The 9,691-nt window shown below is 41.8% G+C and overlaps 1 long non-coding RNA gene across 8 annotated transcripts in view; it reads right to left on the bottom strand.

Moving 5' to 3' along the window:
- LOC122161013 overlaps window positions 1-9,691 on the bottom strand; it is a 489,323-nt gene that overhangs the window by 18,247 nt on the left and 461,385 nt on the right. For 7 of the 8 annotated variants that reach the window (XR_006169028.1, XR_006169026.1, XR_006169025.1 and 4 more), the window contains 3 exons: window positions 9,144-9,251; window positions 8,088-8,181; window positions 1,200-1,382 (listed from right to left, as the gene is read on the bottom strand). This is a non-coding gene — a long non-coding RNA (uncharacterized LOC122161013). The remainder of the gene's footprint in view (window positions 1-1,199; window positions 1,383-8,087; window positions 8,182-9,143; window positions 9,252-9,691) is intronic. The other variant, XR_006169031.1, reaches the window with a different exon arrangement.

The raw sequence follows: 9,691 nt of genomic DNA, 5'->3' as shown, positions 1-9,691 counted from the left end.
TCCTTGAAATGGGTTGGCTTTTATTTTATTCTATTTATTTTTCTGCCATCTATTATTCTAAAGAGATGTAATGGATCAGCCCAGATATATTTCATGTTGTGAGGAGAGGGAATGAAATAGCATGAAAATCATCCACAGTTCAACACTGAGCTGATATCTGTGGAGATAAAAACTTAGTCCACGACATTTTTACCTTGTGTTTTGGATTCCACGGGGTAACAATCAGCTCCAAAAATCTCATTGTGACAATGCTTTCAAAGTCAAATAAGAAGCAACAATGAGAACACGCCCTTCCTCCCCCCTGCCCCAGTGGCTCCCCTCCAGCTTCATAACCCCAATTTATTTTTGACATTGCACCATAAGACTGAAAAGATTAATCTATAATAGATTATCTCACAAATCTGCAACAGAAGAACAGAGGATGTGATTTGCTCAGGATTTGGCACACTAGCAATGGCACATTATGGCAAAGTACTTAATAAATACCATACTACAGAAAATTAAAATGGAGGAAAGCTCAGGCTACCGCGGAGAGACTTCCCTGCGGTGAGGGAACCCCCTCTGCAACAGTTGCACCAACCACTGCCCACTGACTGATCACCAGTAGTTGAGAAAATCTTTTCCATCAGCTTTCCAGAAAGGTTTCTCCATGCTTAGGATGTTCAACACACCTTGCTTTGAGCTTGCATTTCAGAAGTGCTAAGCACCTATGACATAGAAATAGAGGCATTTACTCCATCTTTTGGTGCCCTGTGGGGTCTCAGAATGTATGTTATAGAAGTGCAAAGTGTAGTTATTTGTGGGAAGTATTGAATGCCTGGGGGAAACACAAACAGCTGGATGGCTACATCGCGTATTTGTGCTACTGAGTGTTCACCTTCATTTCAGAGAGTAGAGGATGTTTGTGTGGAACTCACTGCATAATTTATGGCACTGTGAAACATTTACTGGGGGTAAACCTGAGTCTAAGGAATCTGGTTGAAAAGGGTAAGCATATTTTTCTGGGACATGGCTGCCTCTTGTGCCGAGCTTAGAAGCCAAAAGCCATCAAAAGAAAACTAGAGCAATGTCTAAGTAAGGGACAGCAATTTCTGGTGGTATTGACAACTTATTTGCCAGATAACAAAAATAGCTGCCGTTCTTTCCCATCTTACAAATTGCTTAGGAACACTAGAAACTTGAGAAAAATTCTCTCTCACCTGTTTGACCTGGGCCAAATGCTGAAGAGCAGTCTTCCACCTAAGGGCAGGTTGCTGTCCATTAGTCTGCCATGCCCCTTCCCTTGACCTAGTGGAACTTTGCCTTTGCCCGTGCTTCTGCCTGTCCTTGGCCTCCTGTGTGGTGCCAGTGAAGGTCTCATTCTCCAGACTCATAGGCTATAACTGAGGACAGTAATTCATTTAGTGTGTGCCATCAAACAGCAGCTGTTTTTAAACTGACCCGAGGTGCAGGTGTGAGAGAGTGGCATTGCTCATGGAAGTGCAGGAGAGCAGCAAAAGTCCATGAACCAAAACCCCACAGATGAGCAGCAGGATGAGGTGTCTGACACAGATCTGGGGATGGGGAACTGCCTGATGAGCCAGTGCTGCCAATGGACAGGCAACACAAAGATGCCTGTATGCTGTCGTCTCCACAGTACCTCAAAAGGAGATGTTTATGCCTTCATTTAAGCTGGCTTTTTAGCTAGAAGACACAGGCTTTCTTTGGTTTTCTGTCTGTGTGGTGACGACAACTCTTCCCTTTATTCAGCAGCCAAACTGAAGCTTGCTCGGGCAGCACTGACATCATCCAGTCTGTGTAGTGATGCACAGCTCAGCAGGGGAAACCAGCCCAGGGAAACAGTGATGATGCTACCACAGACCCCAGGTTGCTTCAACTCAAATCTATCAGCTCAGCTCAGTCCCTGATCCTTTTTGGAGAAATCAGAATTTGGGCCTTCCTCTCACAGACACCGGAGGGTCAGGTCCAGGCTCCACTTTTGTGCTCTGCTGGCAGGGAAATGAGTTGCACTTCAGCAGTTCGGAGGGATTTTTGAGCTGGGAGACAGCAAAGGCAGCAGCAACAGCTGCAATTCAGAGGGGGGAAAAGCAGTGCTTGAAGTTTCTCGGAGGACTGATGCAAGTGGTTCAGATTGATGAGCATTGCCACATCATTCTCAACTAGATAATCTTTAAAGGTCCGTTCCAACCTGGCTCAGGAACTGGAGGACAGCAGGACTCCACTCCTAGCTGAACATGCCCAAGATCCCTGCATCCTCAAGCGCTGTGCCATGGAAGAGCTGTGGTGCTTATCAGGTGCTTAACTTCTCTTGTGCCGTGGGGACTCATGTAAACATCAGAAAAATCCAAAGCCACAGAAGCAGCCATGAGGTGCTGGCACACAGCCTCTGCTCCCAGGTGGCCTCAGCACTCATGTCTTGCTCTAATGCCACCGCTGCACTCAGAGGTGGTGTGGCCAACTGCCCTGAATTTCAGTCTTTTTTTTGTTTGTTTGCTTTTTTGTGAAAGCCAGCAATCATAAGAATTAAGTGGTTGGATGAACCGTAATTTACTACTGTGAGCTCTCCTTGCCTGTGTATTTCTAACAGATACAATGACAGATGCTGAGATGGTTGCACTTTGGACAAAATAAATATAGCAACAGTAATATTGGGACATAACTGTAGGAAAAAAAAAGGCAAAGTTCATAAACAAATCCTCACTCATTTCATCACTAATTATTATTCTAATTCTGATCTTTGATTACTCAAAATAAAATGTTCAAAAAAAAAAAAAAAAAAAAAAGATTTGTTAGTCTAAAGCAATGTTAAAACATGTGTTCAGGAGTAATGCATTTGTTTGCTCAGGAACAATCCATCTGTTAGTACAAGAAAATCGGGACAGGAAAAATAAACGTTATCCTGTGATATCAGCCATGTGAGAGAAGAATCCTTTTGAAACTCCCTCCAAGAAATCCCAACCAGAGTGCTGAAGGAGGCAGACAAGCACTAATGAGCAGGAGTGCAGCCTCCGCTGGACTCCTGCTCCTGTAAAGCAGCAGAATTACAAAATGGATGGATATGAAAGAAATTGCAGATTTGCTGGAGATATCTGCTGCTTAGTGCCTACAAATTTAGTTTAAGGGGCCTCTCAATGAGTGTACTGAAATGAGTCAAAAGCAGAAGAACTTCTGACTTGCTTGAAGATCTTTAACACCATCTCAACTTTTCTAGAAATTAAAACCTGTCCACACTAATAATTCTGTACTCTTGGATTTTAGCTTCTTTTTTTTTTTTTTTTTTTTTTTAATCAAAGATGCATGTATTTCAAATTTGTCAAATAACTGGACAAAGCAGTGTTAAAAATTCAGCTACACTAATTACTAGTTGAGCAGCATAAAAACCTCTGAATAAATGTCAGTCTAGGAGATAAGCTCTTATCTTAATCTAATGACTCCACAGACTTAATTTGTCAGGCCAGCCTAGTTGATGAAAAACAGGTTTCTATTCTCCAGTGTTAGCAGCCACATCTTTCCAAATCTTTGAAGTTGGATAGTAATACCATCAGTGTCATCCTGCAAAAATCTTGTGGCCAAGCCAATTTCATTCCTATTGTCCTGTTGTACTAATTAAAAGTTGCTTTACCTCCATTCATCTGCAATAGGTGAAAATGAAGCCAATTTCTTTTTAGATCTGTTATATTGTGGGATAATCTTTCTTTCTTTCTTCGTCGTCTTTTTTTTTTGTTTGTTTGTTTTTAATTCCCTCACACTCAACAACATGTTAATATTTGCAGTGCTCTTTTAGTATCAGAAAGCCACGCTTTGCAGCAGGGCTCCACAGACAGCACTGTGCTATCCCAGGACAATTCCTACAGTGCAGATGAAGTCTGCAAGTGTGTGTCTGTGCTTATTTGTGTCAAGAACAATTTTAAGCTCAGGCAATGAATTTGATCTTAAAAGACGATTTTAGGTCTTGGAAGTTCTTTCCTAAAGGAGCATTTGACATATTTAGAGGTAAATGCACCAAATGTTCTTATTGTTTGGACAACGTGAATTAACGAATAGAAAAAAGGAAATTGGCTGCAGTCAATGTTTCCAGCCCCCCCTGTCTCAGCTAACCCGTCTGATGGGAATCTGGCAGGTCCCTTTATGCACAGTGCTCCACTCCAAAGGGCACCATTTAAGCATGGTATTTTTCATCTCACAGCAGTTGCAGTGTTTAAAGAAGGATATGCTTGGGTTTGAGGAGTTACCTGGGAGGTGAGGTTTATGCTGATGGTACCCAGGAAGGTTACAGTTGAGAAAATTTGAGGAAAATAACAGGGTTAAGGTGCAACCTACTGAAGCAAATCATAGAGGCCATGGGTCAGCCCTGCGTTTTTGAAACCTTTTTAAAGGTTTGTGTGTGAGTATAGACACTCAGTTCAGCATCCTGGTGCTCCTGTGTATAGAAGGTGCTGGGAACCAGTGCTGAAGCAGACAAATCCTGGGAGGCCAGGCTGGCTGTACTGCCTGGCAGGGTTTCTCCTGCAGTGGCACAGACCCTCTGGCAGGACACACAGGCTGGGAGGAACCGTGGTGAGCTTTGCACCTGCAACAACTTCAAAGTGGACATTACTTCCCCATCTTAGTTGGGTTCTGCATCTGAAGCATACCAATGGCATCCTTTCAAATCCTGGCCAGTACATAACTTCTTATGGGATATTTCTAGCAGCTGGAGTCCATAACATATTTCTTCTACTTTTTGCCCTCTATCTATGCAGAGGAGCAGTTTAAAAAGTATGCCTGCATGAAATGCTCATGGTCCTAAACACAGCTCAGAAAGATGGGACTGACAGATAAATTGGAGGCAAATTTCCATAGATACTAGAGCATTTCTGAGTGCAGATCAGTTCCTGAAACATGTTTAAGAACTGTGGCCTGTTGCTTTCTGAGAGACAATAAAATTTTATGAAAGCACTGCGCTGCAGCCAGTATCAGACCCTCTGTCATGGTTTTATGATTTGAAATCCTTTATGACCATTGACACCCTCTAAACATTAATAAACATCTGGTGTGTGCTCTGCAAGTTTCAGGCCTTGTCGGACCAAAGCTTAAATTACATCCATTGATTTCATAATGGAAGTGATGGTCTACTCTGGAACATGCCAAATTCATTTACATTAGGGCTATGGCCTGGAATGGCACTTTTTTTTCATAAGAATTAATGGACCCTCATTTCTCCTACTGTGAGTCAGAGTTTAAATCTGCAGGCCATTTCTGACACAGCTGAAACAGAAAATGAAAACACTGAAGTGAAATTTTCGAAGTGACATTTGAATTCCCTTTCTCTGAGGAAATCCCACCTATTGATCCAGTCAAATGACTGCAGTCTCCATGGGTCCATCCTGCAAAGTATCCCCAACTGGCTTATTACTGTGATTCTTCAGGTGCACGCTACCCTTTTTCAACAAAGGACAGGTGCCAGCTAATCAACTGGAAAAATGAAAGCTCCTAGAGATAAAATACTCATTCAAGTGAAAGTTACGACAATAATACTCCCATGGACATAAGTGGCTACATGTATCTTAGAACATTATCTCAAGTCTGAATTGCCATTTGAATACTGACTTCCTTATTTACACCATGAGTTTGACTTGGAATAAACTAGATTACTGCCCTTTCTCCAGCACCTTGAGTGTTGAGGGGCTGACTCATGTGGGAGCCACGTGCTATGGGCAGCGTACCAGTATACCTAGCTGGCTTGAGTCAAACCTCCCCTGCTCCTCCAGGAGGCTTTGTAATCTCATTCCCAGGTCCCACTGCTCCTTTCATGCCCTCCAACAGTTGTTCCTATCATCTCACTACAAGAAAATCTACCTGCTTGAGTCTGTAAAGGAGCCCTACCGTTTCTGGACCACTGCCTACAAGGAAAGCAAGTTGGGGTGCTGAAGAGAACTAAAGTATTATGAAAGAACAAAGCTGAGTTCTTTGTGGAAAAAAACATGACTTTCAATCAGAGAGCTACAGATTCAAATCAATTTTTCTAGCAAAGGGGAATAAGTCACGTCTAAATGCAAAAAGGAGCCTGTCATGCAGAGATACAAAAGTATGGGGTTAGCTGTCAGACTTGATGAAGTATATAGTGCTGACAAGCCAATAATGAGCTAAGGTGAGGCTCCAACTAGCTGGAGCCACCTTGGCTTGGCAAAATGAAGTCTAAATGCTGGTACCACCACTGGAGGTAGGGACATGCATAGTCAATAAGAACTTCTTTCTTGATTTGCAAAGAGAGTATCAGAGTTCACTTGCCTTCTGTGTGGATGAGTGGCACTGTAATGCACTCACCTTACCTTGGCTCTAAAACAATTTCTCACTATAAAAGTTAGTACTTTTGATGCAGCATTTCTAAAAGAAAATGTTTGTTCAATTACTGATCTGGGCCAACTTGGGCAGAGAGATGACTCCTGTACCTACAGGCTGGTTACTAGAAGTGCAGTAGCATCAAAGCAAACAGAACAATAGGTACGTTCTTGGTTATTGAACATCTGGTCATGGCTTCATTTTGAGATTGCTACATGAAGGGGGCAAAAGTGGGTAGAAAATTTTTCAGGGTAGTTTCAGTTTTTCCAAAACATTCTACATGTGAGGATGGCTGCTGGGAAAAAAAAAAAAAAAAAAAAAAAAAAAAAAAAAAAAAGTCCATGTTAGGCTCTTGCTTATGTAGCAGTGCTGTGTAATGCAGAGAACAAACAGCTTTGTGAAGATAAGGGTGGCTTCCCCCACATGGGATGCTCTTTCCCCTTTCATTTCAGCCTTACTAAGTGCACACCAAGGATTTTCCACTTCTCCAATTTCAAAGAGAACCTCCACCCACCCACAAGTATTTCCTCTGGTCTTCACAAGCTGTTATTGGCTCACACACCTTCCCTGCACTCTTTGGGAAAAGAGGCAGATAACACAGGGAGAGCTGATTCTTGGGACTAATAGTAAAGGTACCAGTTAAAGGACTTAGCAGGGGGCCTCAGATTTGCTTGCAGAGTCCTATGTGTCTTTTCTCGCGATCAAAGTGACTGCAAGAGATTGTGGTTTTCAATTCATTTTTTGCATATGGGAAAGAGGGTGGCTTTGTGCAATGGCTGTTTAAAAATACTTCAAAAGAACTTGAATCAGTCCATGGCTGTGCTATATACAAATTAAAATAATTGATTTTTGGCAGCCTTTTAGGAGATCTATAAATTAAAGGGATCACGTTTCTGATACATTCTGAGGGGACTTTATTTTATGCTGACTTACAGAGTGCCCTCCATGCCAGAGCTGGAAGTCAGCCATCAAAGCAGAGAGTTTCTCGCTGTCATGCACTCTACCCTCCTGTCACTGGGTCTTTCTGGAGCACCCATGGTTATGGCAGGTCCTGGACTACACTGACTCCATACCCCTTCTTTTCATTTTATGCTTTGAGAACTTAATGTTGAGATATAGAAGCTGCCCCAAACCCAGCAAGACCCATTCCTCTGGGGAGATAGTTTCTCTCCCTTCTTCTCCATCAGTAGAAACTGATACGCTCACCCAGTTTGTGCCGCACCTGGACAATTCCCTTTGTGTGCACTGATGGCAATGGGTTCAGCTCTATCTGTGATGACCTAAAAATAGCTCTCAATTAACATTGCATTTCAAGAATTGGAAAATTTCCCAGAAGTCCATTCTTTTTTTCTTTTTCTGTTTCATTACATTTTACAGTAATAATACACAAGCCTGTAGAAAACATGACGGGTAATGAAAAAAAGTAATTAATATAAGCAGTGTAAAGCATTTTTTTTTCCCTCTGTTGTCCTTGCAGAAAATTACTGCTTTAAACTGAGCAGGATGTGAAAATGCATAAAGCAAACAGTAATATGCTGTGGTTTGTAAATATCTTATGCAAAACAGTTAAGTCAACTGCTGTTTATTTTTCTTACTTTGTGTCACAAGCTCTTATTTTCTTTTGTTCGTTATTTTTTCCATTTGTTCTTTCTTTGGGAGCTTGTTCTCTTTCATCTTAAGGAAGTCACTGGGTTTAGTATATATTTTTTTCCCGCTACAGTTAATTCAATCAAACATATAGGACAGCCTATTCTGTCTCTTCTTACCGTCTCTGGTAAGTGCTGGCACTGAAATGCAACACGCACCACAGAAGTGTAGCAGACCGGGTCCTCACTATACTGCAGATCTGCTCTCATTGTTCTGGGATGGAAAAAAAAAAAGAATGCATTCTTTTATCCTACAAACAAACAAGTAATTATCCCAAATCCTGCAATAGCGTTATGACAAATGGTAGTTTTCCTGACTGTTCCTGTAGGATTCTGCAGTGCTTTCATAAGGCTGGCCAGTCACAGTTCTGGAATGGGCTGTGAGCAATATGCAGTCAACATTAAGTGAGATGGCACAGTATATGCCAGCTCTCCTTGGGATATTTCTCTCTGGCTATCTGTAGAACTTGTAATATCCAGCGATAGCTGAAGGTCACAGCAGAGTTTCTGTGCTGAAATACAAAACAGCATTCCAAACACATCTTCTGTGGCCAGGCAAGAAACTGCTTATGGTTTATTTTCCCTCCCCCAACTCTGCAGCTGACATCCAGCATTAGTTATTGTTTATTTTTGTCTTGTTCCTGGTTCTAAAGGTTTCCCTTATGGCCCTGGCTTATGTGAACTTTCAGATATCACTTGGGGCTTCTCTGCCTCATCCCCTCTGATGTAGCCAGTTCCCTTGTGAAGGTAGGCTTCCCCAGCTGAAGATCTGTGCCGCTCTCCTGTGGCATTCTGTGCAGCCATTTGGAGTCCCAGATGTAGGAAATGAAATAATCCACGCTCATACAGTCATGAAAGTGCCCATCTGGCACACAGGAACATCACGCATTGGAAGCACACAAGCGTGAGCTCACTTTTGTTATGGCATTTCATAAACAGAGATGCAGCGAGCCAGCAAGTAAGGTCCTTTGGATAATAACAATCATTTCCACCACACATTGTGTTTAAAAAATAGGGGAAGAAAAATCAAGACAAACTGAAAAGATTTGCTCTGAGGCTTCTGAAGAGAAATTTATACTTATAAACGTGTTTGGGTTTTTTTTGTTTTTTTTTTTTTGTTTTGTTTTGTTTTTTTGTTTTGTTTTGTTTTTTTTCCCAGTGGCCTGCTGTACTTACATCTTCTTGGCTCTCTCCACTCTCTCTGTAGATGTAAGACAATGGTGACAGCTGAAATGTTGCCAGTTAACTCTTAGTTACCTCTGCAAGCTCTTCTTCCTCACTGCTCTGTTAAAGAAAGGAAATATTAGCTCATACTTACAGAACTGAGTTCTATAAAAACAAATTGCATGTAACCGCTTTCTTATCACTACATAAAACTCACAAAAACAGTCTAATAAATGACCTCACCACTCAATTTTGAAGTATACAAATTAAAGACAGCAACGGATAAGCCAAGAGAGATTAATGTACAGTGTGTGCCTGTGTGTGTGTGTTTGCATGCCTCTATGAGGATATACCCATATGCTGTTGACATTCAACCTCTGGAATTATAATTAGGGGAAAAGGCAGATGTGTAAATTCATCTTGTTGGGCAGTGAATATATGCTGCACCAGTCCCTGATTAACTCAGGACTTGAACACTATTTACTCCAAAACGCAAGGTTTCTGCTGGGATATGTTGGCTAATAAAGGGGTGGAATATGAGGAAACAATGAACAGCCTGA

Source organism: Centrocercus urophasianus, unplaced genomic scaffold (assembly GCF_019232065.1).
Source record: "Centrocercus urophasianus isolate 14NV4802_14NV808 unplaced genomic scaffold, USGS_Curo_1.0 seq_18, whole genome shotgun sequence".
Lineage (NCBI taxonomy): Eukaryota > Metazoa > Chordata > Aves > Galliformes > Phasianidae > Centrocercus > Centrocercus urophasianus.
This window is presented reverse-complemented; position numbering and strand designations above follow the sequence as displayed.